Source organism: Tamandua tetradactyla, chromosome 4, assembly GCF_023851605.1.
Source record: "Tamandua tetradactyla isolate mTamTet1 chromosome 4, mTamTet1.pri, whole genome shotgun sequence".
NCBI lineage: Eukaryota > Metazoa > Chordata > Mammalia > Pilosa > Myrmecophagidae > Tamandua > Tamandua tetradactyla.
In genome coordinates, this window is record NC_135330.1 from 90,649,174 (window position 1) to 90,666,331 (window position 17,158).

The 17,158-nt window shown below is 34.1% G+C and overlaps 1 long non-coding RNA gene across 1 annotated transcript in view; it reads left to right on the forward strand.

The window, feature by feature from the left end:
* The first annotated feature begins 607 nt into the window (after positions 1 to 607).
* Positions 608 to 17,158, forward strand: part of LOC143679154 (uncharacterized) — a 68,332-nt gene continuing 51,781 nt past the window's right edge. Inside the window, exons 1-2 of the long non-coding RNA XR_013173572.1 lie at positions 608 to 714; positions 16,377 to 16,490. This is a non-coding gene — a long non-coding RNA (uncharacterized LOC143679154). The remainder of the gene's footprint in view (positions 715 to 16,376; positions 16,491 to 17,158) is intronic.

The following is a 17,158-nucleotide window of genomic DNA, read 5'->3' on the forward strand; positions in this document are numbered from 1 at the left end:
CAAACTAGAATAAATAGGAATATGTACATGAAATTTTACCTATTTTTATAATTATTATTTCTTAATGTAATTAAATGAGATGGATTTATTATTATAACTAGCTTTACTATTTGAATTCACCTTGTATAACTACTGAACTTTATAGTTCTAAAAGTATGTAATCTTTATTTTGGTTAATTTATAAAAACAAGATTTTACCAAAAAAAGCTAATATAGTAAAATCTAGTATATTTTACCTTTTATTTGTTTAGTTATATTAGCAAGATATTTTCATATAAATGTTATGTCTGCTTACCACTAAGTTGGATTAAAAACTTATCATTATCCCTCTTTGATCTGGGTGAATCAGGGAACTAAAATGTCTAGTGCCAAACAACTAACTAAATATATGATCAAATTAATCCAGAGACCCCACTTCAGGGTTTGATTCTAGGGCTATTCCTAATATCAGTGTGCACACTCGCTGTGCAGGGAAAGTCAAATATCTCACTAGACAAAGTGAAGTAATCCAACCTGCACTAAAGGGATATATGCTCTATGTTGTTTACAGACATAATAACCATTGTGAGGAGTAGAATTTATAAGTATGACTCATGGAATGTCAAGAGGGTTTTGTGGTCATGAAAAGCCATCCCTGTTATAAACTGACAAACCAATCCAAGATATCTATGTTATTGATTGATTAATGCCTAGGAGGCATCATTACATGGAAAGGTATCAATTTAATTGTAGTACTTTTAATGCTCCATTTATTAAGTGTTTAAAATAAACTTAAATTCTCCTAAGTCCTACATTTATTTTCTATTGATTAAATTTCCTTAGGTATATATGCTTTAATTAAATATTAAAGGACAGATAAGTCCTCTAAAGGGCCCCAACACTTATTTAAGTCAAAATATTCTCAATATAATTATGACAGTCCATATTGCAAATGTTCACTTAAGCCTAAATAAAAACAGCAAATATGTAGGCTTAATTAATTTCCTCATTATGTCCATTTCTGTGTTGTAATTTCCTATTATTATTGTCATACATATTTATAATCATCCTTTATTTTAGTCACTTTCCTGGAAGTAAAGTAGCCTTTCAAAAGAAAAGTAAATAAGAATACTTTCTCACCCCAGCCACTTTACAAGATCTACATTCTCAAATTTTTGCTTCATATTTGAAGAATGGACTAGTTTTCTCTTGAAGTAAGTGAAATAAGAATAATGTGTCAAAGGATTACGTCTCCTTTTTATAGTTGAGGTTTAAATGTCAATATGACTTTAACATCCATCATCTTAAACTTAAATTTTTGTCTTTTTGCCACACATCTTCCTCTTAAAAAATGTACTTTCCACTCTCAGCCAAATGAAGAAAAAATATTTAATGTTATTATAATTTAATACATGAGAATTATCCAAGATTAATTTAATACAGCAATAACTTTATTATAATTAATAAGGTTATTTTGAACCTCCATCTATAAGATCAGAGATTGAACCAGTATAATGAATTTTTTATGTAAGAAGTTATCTAATTCAGAATATTGGAATTATCCTGTTTCTACTTGGTTATTTTTTGTGACAATTTTGGTGGCAACTTTTATGTGTATTCATCAATGTTGATTATTCCTTCCTGCTGTTCATAGAGTTCTTAAATCTGCTGAGACTACATAGAAAATTCCATTGTTTACACTTTTATTTGTTGCTTATACCAATAAAGCATGGGTGCATGCATATGTATTTGCATTTCTGCATATTTATATATGCTATGCATGTTTTTTAACTGTTTTTAGAGTACCTTAGTTTCAAAGCCCAATGAAAATGAAATAATCCACTGTATTTATGTTTCTTTTGTATTTTACTACTTTTTTATACTCACTATATACATTTCTTGAGGATCCTTAGGTTTCATTGTTTTAATATATTTTAATTAAAAATTAAGTTTTTTAATAATTTTTTTTGTGCCCAGAATTTCCTAACCTTATCAGCAAGGGATTCTTAAGGTTGGCTCCTTTCTTTTGTTTCTGACCCTGTCACTGACAGAATCACCCTTGTTTTCTAGATACAATAGGATGTTTCAAGCTCATATTATTTTTCTCTCTCTCTAAAACATAGTTCAAGCTAACAACTAAGAATTCCTCATTCTTTTAGGTGGGCAGTTTTCCTGGGGCTAAAATTTTAGCTCCAAATTGTGCACATGCATATCAAAGTTTATGTCAAGTTATCTTCTTTTAGCATAGAAAAAATGGTGGTCTCAAGTATTTCTTTATCAATTCAATGACTAGTGTTTGACTGGGTGATCATAGACTGAAAAGTATAAGATTGGAAAATAAAAGTAGCAAGGAGATCTGGAAGAGATATGAGGTGTATCTCTGGGAAAGAACCCTGTTATTACAGGGTATACCCTGTTATTCATACTCATTTTATATGTCCACTATCAGACACGAATTGTAGAGAAGAGAATAATCAAGTGGACAGGATGACCCATGCTGAGGATATTGATAAGCCTTTTTCCTAAGATCCCTATACTCAAATAGTGGACTCATTAAAATTAGCTGTTGTGGCAAGAATGGAGGGTATATTTGGATTCGATTATTGAATCTCCTCCCACTAAAAATAAAATGGTTGCTGTCACTTTAGTGTGCTCAAGCTTCTAACAACAAAGGCCATCAATGAGTTACTGAAATGACACTATTTCCTAATAAGATGAAAGAACCATATGTGGTCAGGTCAATCAAACTTTTCCTCACTTCCAGATAGGTTATTTCCTTCTCTACATGAAATGTTTTTGGCAGTACCCCATCCATTTAGGACTTACATTCATGGATTTCCAGAGTTTCTTAATCATTGCTTGGTAGATATTCCACAAACTTATGAATTTGAGAATCATCACTGTCTATTTCCAATTATATCTCAAGCCAGGTCTACTTCTTTGGGCTACTTATATAAAATGACCTAATTAACATTTAAACTTGTTTCAGATTTACAGAGCTAAGATGAATGATTGATTCCACCCACCTCTGGCTATGGCTGTTTTAAAATCTTCTCTTTCTCAATAAATGGAACTAGAATACAACCGTTTTATGCTTAGGGCAAATAACCAGAACACAATGCCATTTTATACTTTTCATAATACTTCACAACCAAATCAAGGGTAAATCCTCTCTGTTCCACTTTGATTAGCTTCAATTTCTTTCTTTCACTCTAAACATCTTCATTCTGACAATACTAACCAGAATCATTGCCATCTCTTCTCACTTAAATGTTGCTACTCTCTGTCCTTTGTTTCCTGGTTCTACATTCCATCTGGCATCCAAAATGATTTTAAATAATTTATCAGATCATAGTACATTTCTGCATAAAATATTGTAATGCTATAATCAGAATAAAATCCTAGCTCCCTGTCACCACCTAAAACCAAGTTACATGAAGTGTGGTTCAAAAGTCAATAAAATGAGTGCTTCTCATATCTTTTTCCAAATAAACACCCTTAGACTCTCGCCCATACCTAATGAATTAGTGTGATATTTAAACAGGAAACCTATAGGATACCTTTGCATACTAAAGTTTTAGAAGCAACGAGCTAAAGATTCTACATAATTTGGTCATTAATACTTTTTCTTTTTCCATTTACATATCCTCGCATATCTCACATTTTCATGCATAAAAGTGCACTAAGCAAATTTTATGCTTCTATGAATTTTCAAAAATTAACATACCCTTATAAACTACAAATAAATTTTAAAAAATACAAGCATGCCAGATGCCATCTTCATTCTCTCTTCCAGTCACTCCCTACTCTTCACCAAAGGCAATCACTGTCTTGACTTTTAACACCATAGGTTAATTTTATATGTTTTTGAATTTCATATACAGAAAATCATACCACATGTACTATTTTTTACTTTCTTTATTGAAGAATCATATCTCTGTTATTCATTTCTAAAGTTGATGTCATTATTAATTTATCCATTCTCATTTATATCTAGTATTCCATTGTGGGATATACTGTTTTCATTTTTTTTTATTTCTGCTTTACTAGAAAAGTTGTGGGTTTACAAAGCAAGTGCGCATTAAGTGCAAGATACATTCCATACCACTGCATGCATTGGTGTGGAATATTTGTTACAACTGATGATAGCACTTTTTTATAATTATACTATTCATTAAAATCTATGATGTATGTCAGGGTTCATTGTGTAATGAAGTTCCGTAGAGTTTCTTTTAAATAGTTATTGTCGCTACATATACAATCTAATATTTCCCCTTTGTCACATTTAGATATACACTTTAGTGTTGTAAACTGAGTTGAAAATGTATCACCACCACCCATTATCATGCATACTATGTGTACACATATATATTATGATGCATAAATATAAAAATTACCAAGCTGTCATATACAACCCTATTATTAACACCTTACATACTGAGGTACACTTATCATTTAGGAAGGAATTTTATAATTGTACTATTAACTATAGTCCATGGTTTACAAGAGGATTCATTGTGTTGCAGTTCTATGGGTTTACCCTTACTCTTTATTTAGTAACGTATATACAAACTAAAATTTCCCCTTTTAATCACATTCACATATACAACTTAGAATTGTTCATTACAATTAAAATGTGCTACCATCACCACCATCCATTATGCAAGTTATTCCATTACCCAAAGAAATTCTGTATACTTTAAATTTTAACTCTCCATTCCCTTCCCCTAACCCAGGCCCTAGCAAACCATATTATAGATCCTGGCTCTATGAATTTGCTTATTCTAATTATTTTTTGTCAGTGAGTTCATAGAACATTTGTCCTTTTGCACCTGCCTTATTTTATTCAATATGACATTTTCAAGATTCATCCAGGTTGCCCTATGCATCAGAAATCGATTCCTCTTTACTGCTGAGTAATATTCCATCATATGTATTTATCAGATTTTGCTTATCTGTTCATTTGTTGATGGATACATGGGTTGCTTCCATCTTTAGGCAACAATGAATAATGTCACTATGACTATTTCTGTGCAGATATCTATTTAAGTTCTCACTTTCAATTCTGGGTATAATCTTAGAAGTGGGTTTCTGGGTCATATGATAATTCTATGCTTAGATTCTTGAGGAATTGCCAGACTGTCTTTTAGCAATGTCTGCACCATTTTATAGTCCACCAGCAATGAATCCTAATACTCTAATTTTACATCTTTTTCTAACAGCAGACGTTCTAATTTGTGTGAAATGGTATCTCATTGTAATTTTCATTTGCATCTCTTGATGGCAAATGATGATGAACATTTGCCTTCTGGTTACTTGCCTATCTTCTTTGGAGACTTATCTGTTCAAGTCTTTTACCCATGTTTTAATTGGATTGTTTGTCTTTTCTTTGTGAATTTCAAGGATTTCTTTATAAATTCTGGACATTATTCTTTTATTGAATGAGTGTTTCCCAAATATTTTCTCATACTGTGTAGATTGTCATTTAACTTTCATGATAAATTCCTATAAGGAACAAAAGTTTTTAATTTTGATGAGGTCTCATTTACTAGTTCTACCTCTGTTGCTTATACTTTGGGCATAATGTATAAGAAATCATTGCCTAACCCAAGGTCCTGCAGATGCTCCCCTATGTTTTCTTTTAAAAGTTTGATAGTTCTAGCTCTTATATTGGAGTTTTTTCTTCATTTTGCATTGATTTTTGTAAATGACATGAGATAGGGGCCCTCCTTCTTTTTTATTCCAAATGAAAGTCCAGTTTTCCCAGCACCATTTGTTGAAGAGACTATTATTTCCAAATTTAATGTTATTTCCCACTTTCTCAAATGTCAGTTGGCTATAAATTTGAAGATTATTTTCTGAGCTTTCAGTTCTATTTCATGTGGTCTATGTGTCTTCTTTATACCAGTGCAATGCTGTTTTGATTACTATGGCTTTGTAATAAGTTTGAAGATCAGAAAGTAAGATCTTCAACTTCACTTTCCGTTTTGGTATAACAAATTATTTTGAGCTCTTACCCTTCCATATAAATTTGATGATTGAATTTCCTATTTGCAATGAAATCTGTTTGAAATTAAGTTTGGATTTATTGAATCTACAAACTGTTTTGGGTAGTATTGACAATTGTTCTGCTTGCTAGCTGTCAGAATGCAAATACAAGAAATGGGATGGCTGTTAAAAAGGAGAATTTAATCAGACACTAGTTTACAGTTCCAAGGCTAAGAAAATGTTCAATTAAAACAAGTCTATAGGAATGTTCAATCTAAGGCATTCAGGTAAAGATACCTTGGTTCAAGAAGACCAATGAATTTCAGGGTTTCTTTCCTAAGAGGAAGGTACATGGTGAAATACAGTCAGGGTTTCTCTCTCATCTGGAAAGGCACATGGTGAATACAGTCAGGGTTCCTCTCTCATCTGGAAGGGCACATGGGGAACACTGCATCATCTGATAGCTTCTTCTCCTGGCTTCCTGTTGCATGAAGCTTCCTGGAAGACATTTTCCTTCTTCCTCTCCAAAGGTCAATGGCTGGTGGACTCTGCTTCTAGTGGATATTTCATTCTGCTCTACTCCCTCTGAATCTCCTTCTTCTCCAAAATGTTTCCTCTTTTATAGGACTCTAGAAACTTATCAAGACCCACCCAAATGGGTGGAGACATGTCATCACCTAATCCAGCTTAACAACCACTCTTGATTAAATCACATCTCCAAGGAGATGATCTAATTACAGTTTCAAACATACACTATTGAATAGGGATTATTTTGCCTTTATGAAATGGGATTTAGATTAAAACATGTCTTTTTTAGGGGACATACATCCTTTCAAACCAGCACAATAACCTAATCGTAGTTAGTCTTCCACACCAGGAACATGGACTATCCTCCCATTTAGCTATGTCTTTTCTAATTTATTTAACAGTGGTTTGTCATTTCCTATGTTTAAGTCCTTTACATTCTTGTTTAGATTTATTCCTAGATACTTGATTCATTAGCTGCTATTCAGAATGGAATTTTTTCCTTGACTTATTTTTCTGATTGCTCATTAACTGTGTATAGATACACTACTAATTTGGGGGTATTGATTTTGTACCCTCCCACTTTGCTGATCTCATTTATTAGTTCTATGAGTTTTGTTGTGGATTTTTCAAGATTTTCTAGTATAGGATCATGCCATTTTCAAATAGGGGTATTTTTATTTCTGCCTTTACAATGTGGCAGTTTTTCATCTTTTTTTCTTGCTTAATTGTTCTGAAAAAAACTGCCTATATAATGTTGAAAATCAGGATGACGGAGGACATCTTTGTCTTGTTCTTGTTCTTTGAGGGAAATATGTCAGTCTTTCACCATTAAGTAATATGTTAGCCATGGGCTTTTCATATATGTCCTTTATCATGTTGAAGAAGTGTCCTTTTATTCCTAGTGTTCCAAGTGTTTTTATCAGGAAAGGATGCTGTATTTTGTCAAATGCCATTTTCTGCCCCCAGTTGATACATTCACACTTTTTTCCATTCATTCTGGTAATGTAATGTATTATATTAATTGATTATCTTATATTGAAGCAACCTGGCATACAAAGGATAAATTCCACTTGATTATGGTATATAATTATTTTAATATGTTACTGAATTTAGTTTTCTATTATTTTTTAAGGATCTTGCATCCATATTCATAAGAGATATTGACCTATAATTTTCCTTTATTGTGTTAACTTTATCTGGCTTTGGTATGACAGTGAAGTTGAACAAATGGAATGAGTTATGGAGTGTTCTACACTATTCAATTTTTGGAAGAGTTTATGCAGAATTGGAGTTAAGCTTTCTTGGAATATTTGACAGACTTCACCTGCAAAGTCATCTGGTCCTGTGTTTTTCCATGTTAGGAGGTTTTTGATAACTGATTCAATATATTTACTAGTAATTGGTTTGTTAAGATCTATTTATTCTTGTTCAGCGTAGGTAGTTTTTGTGATTCTAATAATTTACTCATTTTGACTGGATTCATTGCTATACATCTGTTAATGGTATCCTCTTAGGGTTTTTTTAATTTCAGCAGGGTTGGTAATAATGTCCTCCTTTTCATTTCTTTTTTAATGTAAGTATTAAGAGCTTATATTTACCTCTCAGCACTGCCCTCACTGAATCCCATAACTTTTGTATGCTGTATTTTCAGTTTCATTCACCTCAAGATATTTCTTCTTTAACCCACTGTTTGAGAGGATACCCTTTCATTTCCAACTATTTGTGAAATTTCCATTTCTCCCGTTCCTGTTGATTTCTAGCTTTATTCTGTTGTGTTTAGAGAGCATAAAATTGTATTTCTTTAATATTTCTTTTTTCTTTTAAATTTTTTATTCAATATTTTTAAATTCATTGAACCTTGTTTTATGACCCAATGTGCAGGCTATCTTGGAGAATGGTCCACGTACACTAGAGAAGAATGCAGATTGTGTTTTTTTATGTGTGCAGTGTTCTATCTATGGTTGTTTGGTCTAGTTGTTTTTATTCTTCCTTTTGATCATCTGACTAGATGTTTTTTCAATCTGTTATTGGGAGTAATCTGTTAAAGTTTCCTACTACTAATATAGAACTGTCAATATCTCCCTTCAAATTTTTCAGTATTTGCTTCATATATTTTGGGGTTCTACTGTTAGTTGCATATATATTTATAACTGTAACATCGTCTTATTAAATTGTCCCCTGTAGCAGTATATAATGACCATCTTTGTTCCTTGAAGCTTTTTTTTTGTATGGGCAGTCACTAGGAATCGAACCTGGGTCTCCAGCATGGTAGGCAAGAACTCTGCCTGCTGAGCCATTGTGGCACCCTCTTGTAACTGTTTTTGATGTAAACTCCATTGTATCCAATAATATTGTAACCACCCCATATCTTTTTTGACTATTACAATTTTGTATTTTCCATCCTTTACTCTCAACCTACTTGTACTCTTGAACTTAAGGAGAATCTCTTGTAGACCACATAATTGTGTAATTTAATTTTAATCCATTCTGCCAATCTATGCCTTTTAACTAGAGAGTTTAACCCATTTAATTTTAAAGTCACTACTGATAATACAGGATTTTCTTCTGTCATTTTGCTATTTAGGCTTTGTAAGTCTCATAACTCTTTTTGTCCCTCACTTCCATTAATGCCTGATTTATGTTTGTTCACTTTTTTTATATCCTACACTATTGAGTGCCTTTTCATTTCTGTCTGGATGTATTTTTCATTTATTTTACTTGTGGTTAACATGGAGTTGATTTAATGTCCCAAGTATGTCAATCACATTTGGTTTGATACCAACTTTAATTTTGATAGCATGCATATAGAATTTTCTTATACCCTCACAATTACTTGTACTTGTTACCATTTATATGTTTATATATTGTTCAAAAAGCTAGACTTATCATTACTATTCATGTATTTATATTTAAGCACCTGTAGAGGAAAGAGATGAGGTAGCTGCACAGTAAAAATACATTACAATAAAATTGGTATTTATAATTATCTTAATGGTTATTTTTGCCAGTGATCTTTATTTCTTTATGCTGCTTTGTACCACTGGCTTTCCATCTGAGGAACTCCCTATAGCGTTGTTTATAGGGTAGGTTTAATGGTGATGAACAATCTCAGCTTCTGTTTATTTGAGAATATCTTAATCTACCCTTCATTTTTTAATAAGAGTCTCCCCAAATATAAAAGTATTGTCTGGCAGTTGTTTTCATTGATCACTTTAAGTATTTCAACCCAGCCCTTTCTTGCCTCTATGGTTTCAGATGAGAAATAGTAATTCAATCTAATTGAGACTCCCTTGTAAGTAATGTGTTGCTTTTCTCTTGCAGCTTCCAGAACTTTCTCCTTGTCCTTTAGATTTGATAATGTAATCAATATATGTCAGGCTATACTTTTCTTCATGATTATCCTGTTAGGTGTTCTCTGAACTTCTTGGATGTACATATTCATGTCTTTTGCTAAGTTTGGGAAGTTTCATTATTTCTTTAACTCTTATGCCACTTTCTTTCTTCAGGGACTCTCAAAATATATATACTGGTGCTTTTTATGGTTTCTCAGAGCTGTCATAGGCTATTTTCACTTTCAATATTTCTTTGCTCTTTCTGTCCCCCAGCCTGACTCATTTTAAAATTCTTCTTTTCAAGTTCACTGATTCTTTCTTCTGGTGGCTCCAATCTGCTCTTGAAACCCTCATTTTTCATTTCATTTAGTATGGACTTCAACTCCAGCAGTTCTGTCTGGATCCTTTCTAAATTTCCTTCTTTACATAAACTCTAATGCTGTCCATTCATTGTTTACCTAATATCCTTTATATCTTTCCTTGTACTCATCTCCTTGAACATTTTAAAAACAAATTTTATAGAGCTCATTTTGTATGTACACAGTCTTTTCTCTTTGTCGGTGTCTCTTTATTTTTATTTTATTTTATTTTTTGCATTTTCTGCCTATCCTTTTGGATGGGCCATCATTTTCTTTTTGTCTTGTACTCTTGCACACTGTACATTTAATATTTTAAAATGTAAATGCTGGGATTTATTACTTGAAATATTTATTTCTTGATTTTATAAACAGGTAGTGATAAGACAGAATTTCCCCTGCCTTTCTGGGCTTCTGCTGTGTCCTGGGATTTTGTTTGTTATTTGTTTCAGAATTATTTTGTCTACCTACATAACTTTGGTTATCTCTTCTTTTTCCCAAGAAATAAGCTTTGAGGAAAGGTGTTAAAAGTCTGCAGACCTTTGAGCCAGACCATCCGTCTCTATCATTTTTTTATACTCCTTTCATTGTCTCAAGGTGGAGGGCAAATTCTTAGAGGAGGGCACAACAGAGAGGACTTTTCCAAGCCAGTTTTTCCCATCACAAATAGGGCCATGGACCTAGGGAGGGGTTGCAGATTGCTCCTCAAGTGTCCTGGGACAAGAAGGGTGCTATAAACTTTCTGATGGCTCTTGAAAGCTGAGTTTTTCTGGATTGCACAGCAACTGTAGCCTTTTTGTTAACTATCCTTCACAGCTCTGAGGAAGCACCACATCTTTAAATCTCTACCACCTGTTGCCTGTGTCCAGAGAGGATTGAAACTATGGCAGCACTTGGAGCCATTCCCCCAGAAATCTTAACCACTAATCAAAACCTGTCATCAGTGATCAGTCTTGCCCACCCCTGATCTTGAGTCAGAGGGGTTTTATGTCCCTTTCTATCACCAGTAAGCCACTCAGAGACTGGACACCAAGGCAGCAAGAAAAGGGGATGGGTACCAGTAGCCACCACATAGAGAGAGCGATTAGCTAGTCCACCAAGTAATTTTTCAAAGTGATTGTACCAATTGGCACTTTAATCAACAGTATTAAATAAAATAAAATGGCCACCTGCATTGCATAATGTCAGATGTGAATCCTTTCTGAGAATGAATTTTTGAAAACACATACAAAAAGCAATTGACTTCAAGGTCTTTCCTTAGACTGGGATTCACCCTTGAGAATTGCAATTAAGCAATACCTGGTGATGATCCAGTTTTGGTGTAGTTGAGACAGTTTATCAGAATAGACAAGAATACCATACTATTCAATGTATATCTGTCTCCCATTTTGCAAGATGCTCAAATATAATGAAAAAATTAATGCTTGCCTTACCTTTCCAGAAAACATCTGCCAGACTAAGAAATGGAAAATTACATAATCAGGAACAGCACTTTAGAATGAGGGTTTCCACCAGAATTAGCCCAAATGAGGCAATGCAGTTTAGATATCAATTCAGAATATTTCCTCATTATTTCTGCTTTTGTTCTATATAAATTCCCCCTTTCCACCCCCTGGGTGTGTAACCAGTGCTCTCCTGGCAATGGTGCCAGCTGAGTTCTAATTCAGGTTTGATAGCCTTGAAACTGAAAGAATTTAGAGACAAGAGGGCCAGTAGGAATAAGTAGTGAATTTTATTAAAGAAAGAGTTTTATCAGAAAGGAAGAGTGCATGCTAGAGAGGTTAATGTGGGCATGCCCAAGAGAGGGACATGCACTGAGTAAAGTGGGCTAGATTGTTTTACAGGAAATTTTTGTTAGTAGCACGTTTACATAATTAACTTGGAATACTAGGTGTCTTCTTTGTTCTGGAAGGAGACAGCTAGCAGAATTCATGGTTTGTTGTCACATACCTAAAATTTGTCTTTGGGCAAATAGTTAACAATTTTTATGATCTTATGCTTCCCATCATTAACTAACAGTTTGCTTTGGGCCCAGAATTTTATAATGCTTTATCATTTGGAGAGGATTTGGTGGTTTGATGAGGTTTTGGAGATTTAGAGAAATTTTTGTCCCAGGAAATTTGCAGCTGTGTATTATTTCAGTTGGAGATATATAAGAAACAAGGTACTTGCAGTTATATGTTAACTCTTTAAGCACTGAATAGGAATCTAGGGACTTAGAGTTGTCCTATTTTTTCCTGCTTTAAGTGGAACTTCTTTCCACAGGTGGTTTGGATGCTACATAATTCATGAATTGTAAATTGCTCAAATAAGTCCTTATAAATAATATCTTATCTAATATTTTATTTTAACAGTAGCCTAGACAAGTTCAAGCTGTTCTACATCTTTGTGAAAACTAAGTTTTGTGGGTTTTAAAATTTTTTTCCCATTCTAATGGTTGTTTAGCAGTATTGCATTATAATTTTCATGACCCAATTTTACTATCATCTGTTTCATTCTATCCCTCATTCCCTAAATCTAATCCTTCCTTTTGAACCTTCTTTCTGTTTCTTGTACACACCAGAGTCATGAACTTGGGGTCTTCATGCTTGCTTGTTGCTCATCATTTGGATCTCCACTGAAATATCACCTTCTTAGAGATGCCATCTGTGACCACCCAAGCCAAAACAGTAACTCTCCCCCAGTTACTCTTTCTCACCATACCCGATAGAATTTTCTTCATGGAACTTGTTAGTACCTGTATTAGTTAGGGTTATCTAGAGAAACAGAATCAACAAGGAGCACTCACAAATATAAAATTTATAAAAGTGTCTCATGTGACTGTGGGAACTCAGAGTCCAAAATCTGCAAGGCAGAATGTGAAGCCAATGATTCTGATGAGGGTCTGGATGAACTCCACAAGAGAGGCTCACCAGCCAAAGCAAGAAGAGAGCCTGTCTCTTCGGAATCCTCCTTAAAAGGCTTCCAGTTATTAGATTAAGCACCACTCATTGTAGAAGAAACTCCCATCTGGCTGAATACAAATGGAATCAACTGTGGATGCAGCTGATGTGATCATGATTTAATTCTATGAAATGTCCTCATCGCAAAAGACAGGCCAGCACTTGCCCAACCAGACAAAGAAGTACCACCATCTGGCTAAGTTGACACATGAACCTGACCATGAGAGTACCCAATCTATTCATTTATTTCCACACTAGTTTGTGGTCTAATTTTCCCACTAGCATTTATACTCTTAGAGTTCTGTTTTCCATTGCTCAAACCCAGACCTAGAAAAGTATCTATTGTGCGGTGGTCCTTCAGTAAGTAATTGTTAGCTACTGATTGATGACTTACAAAACAAGGTTGACTTGGGGTAATTAAAAACTAGAGGTTGCATTCAATGTCCTACCCCAGACCTTGATCAACATCCACCAAGCACAGCAGGTCAATCTCTGTTTTTGGCAGGTCAAGGCTCATACTGCTTTAGAATTTCTAATGGCTTCAAGGGACTGGCAGGGTGTATGAGAGGCCTTTGGTTGACCATAGCCTTGAAAATAAGCATTTTAATATGAAGAATATTCAAGTGCTTTTTAATATCATTTATGAACTACATAAACTTTAAAAATATCTGCGCCCCCCCCCCTTAGATTTTGGTCTTTGCAGCTGTGAAATGGATATACATGCAGTTGTTTCTGTCTTACAGAGTCTTGAAGGTCAAATAGGAAACTATATGTTAATGGTGACCTTTCTGCCCTCTATTCTTATTTCCCTTGTGTATTAAATAGCCTCCATAGTGATTCCAGCATAAATGCCATATGAAGGGGATGATAACAGGAGAGAAGCTGATCTGGAAAGCATCAGCTTTCCTAAAGCACAGGAGAGCTGGACATTCGGTAAATCTTTGATGAAAGTGATACTTTTAGATTCTCTCCACACATGAGTTCCCAAATCTTGTAATATGGTGAGGAAAAAGTAGAAATGTCATTTGAAATCTGATAAGAGAATGAATATTTTATTCTTTGATTTGTCTACACCTATATATATATTTTTTTCAGTAAAACTTTTGTAAATTAAGGTATAAATACCTTGCCTGGTGAATTTGAAAAATACTTATGACTGAGTACATCCACAGAAATTATGACTTAACTGTCTCAGGATAAAGCTTTAGCCATTATTGTTAAACACCCATGATATTAAAAAACAGCAAATCATGAATTGTAGGTATTCAGGATTTGAGAATCATGAGATTAAGACATATGATTATATGGAGATGCTACTTGGTTCATTTTTTTTTTTTGACATGGAAGGGGTTTAATTAATTTTCATTGTTCACTTACCCCTTTTCTTCCCTTCCTCTCCCTCTCACAGTCATTTCTTTTCCCACCTGAACCTTATAAACTGGGAGAAATATTAAAGTGTAGATACTTCCATGTCCATTGTAAAGGTGAATAAATTGAGGATAATAAAGGTCAAGTGGCATGTTCAAGGTCACAAGTCTAGTTTCAGAGGCAGCTTTGCTGCTGCCCATATAAATGGTGTGTGATTAGCTATGATGTAGTAGGAACTTGGTCTAGAGCATATTGTTGGGAGAGAAATAAGGGTTCACATTTTCTTTACAGATAATTGAGAGTGGACTAAGATTAGAGTCATCTCTATCTTCCCATTGATTCCAGGAAATGGCTCTGTTTGTGCAAACATGAAGAGGCTTTGAAGCCTGCATTTTATGTTTGTTGCATGAAACCAGGGATGAGGCTGGAGGCCTCCAGGAACTTTATGTGAAATTAGAACAAGCTGAGACCAAGAGTCTGTTGTTTTGGGAAGCAAGTGGTTTACTAACTCATGTGCATGAGGCTCAGCTGAGTCACCTCAGAAGTTTGAGCCTGGAACAAAAGACAGCCTTAGCTTTTATAGACTGTATTCATGCTAGAGATAAGATAAACTTAATATGATGACATGCAATGTTAAGGTAAAAACAATTGGTTAGTTTAAGGTGTGAAGCTGGGTAACAGAATCAGATAAGCTGTCAGGGCAGGGGTCCCCATCGCAGGAATGTGTCTTATCTCACCTGCCTGTATTTTCACCCACTTCTTGGAGGCTAAGGGAGGGGGTCCCTATCCCAGGAAAGTGTCTTATCTTGCCTGCCTGCAGTTTTATCCATTCCTGGATGCTAGGGGAAGATGTCAGGGGATATTCCACAGAGGACATAGCCAAACCAGAAGAAGAAGTGGGGGGGGAGGGGTGGGGGGGCGGAGGGGGCTGGGGGGCTCCCTGCCTGCTGCAAAGTCTGTTTGCTACAATGTTTTGCTGTTATTATGACAAATGTACCAATTTTTATGATAACAAGTGAGAAGTAACATATAAGGATGACAACACCACATTCAGTCTGGAAGCCATGTCACATGTAAACTGTGCAGCAATAATGCTTCAGAACAAATTAACTTTTAATTATACATTTGGGATTTGATCCCTCAAGAATCTAAAATTTTGTCTAACATCTTAAAATGAGAAGAATCAGATGATTTGGGGATTTCATCTTGTATGCATTTTATTTGTCTATAAAAGATTAAGTTGGATCATAGCAGCATCTCATTTGTAGTTATAATAGAAAGAGAATTAATTTATCACCATGGATGTTGCAGTTTTTGCATATGGATATCACATCTGCTTTATATGTCAGTGACTTTTGTTTGAATGCAAATGTGAAGAGGATAGATATGAAGCAGATTATTTCCTCACATCACTTATCACCTTAGGGTATGTTTTGTCTCCTCTTACTGCATCAATAATGGTATCCTGTTATGTAAAAATAAAATAAAATCTGCAGCTAATTAATGAGGACATGTTGGAGTTAGGCAATTATGTCTCTTGTAAATACTCTAACTTTGAAGAATTTGTATAGCTTCTCTGATATTCAATGTCCTTGTCATCAAAATGGTATAAATATATTTAGTTATTGTGAGAATGCAATTTACTTGTAGTAAAATAACTAGCAGAATGTTTCTCATGTAATAAAGATTCATGTTGGGTAATGATATGTATGTAGTGTTTTTTTTTTTGGTGATTCTTTTCTTCTTCCTAGAGACACCTTTCATTGGGAGAAAAGGTAATTCATCGCAAAACCACCATATTAAATTGAAACAGATTTTCAACCTTTGTTTTCATGTTTCCCAGCATTTTACTCTTGCTGATGTTAGTTATTTCCCACTTTTAGGACATGGACTTCCAGGAACCTTTCCTCTGAAATTCTTCTTCTTCTACATACTTTATCAAACCAGTGCCTAACTACTTACACAAGAGAATTTGTCAACTTAATTCATTCCAAGTGGTAAATAATATTTACAGTATAATTCATAAGAACTATAAATGTTGCTTTGATTTTAACAGGTAGTCATTCCTCTTCCTTGTAATTGTGTTAACAACCCAGCCATAGATTTATTAGAAGAATAGTTTTGAGCTGCTTGAGAGACTTTTGTATGTCCTTCCTTACTTGTGGGACTAGGTTATGATGTGCTCCTTCTTATTCTTAGCTCTGAAATTTCATCCTTAAAATAGTTTTCCTAATAATAAATGTAATATACTGATTAATTCATAATCACTAAAATCACACAAAATGGTGACAATATTAAATGACATTGGAATTGTACAAGTCTGTACAGGTACTGTCTCTAGAATGATATGTCATGTACAACTAACATAACTATGTCTAACAGTGCTTCTAAGCTTAATGAACAAGTACATTTCTAGCGAATTTAATAAACCTGGATTCTGTATAATAATATTAGCCATGGTTTAAGTTCTTAGTAAGTGTCAGACATTATGCTAAAACTGTCATATGAGCTTTCTGGTATAGTCATAAAATTAATCTTATGAATTATATAGTAATATAATTCCCATTTAGCATATGAAAAAAGTGAGGTTGAGAGAAGTTATGAGACTCTCTCAAGTGGCCCAGTAGAGAAACGATGGAGTCAGAATTCAAATTAAGTTTGTCCT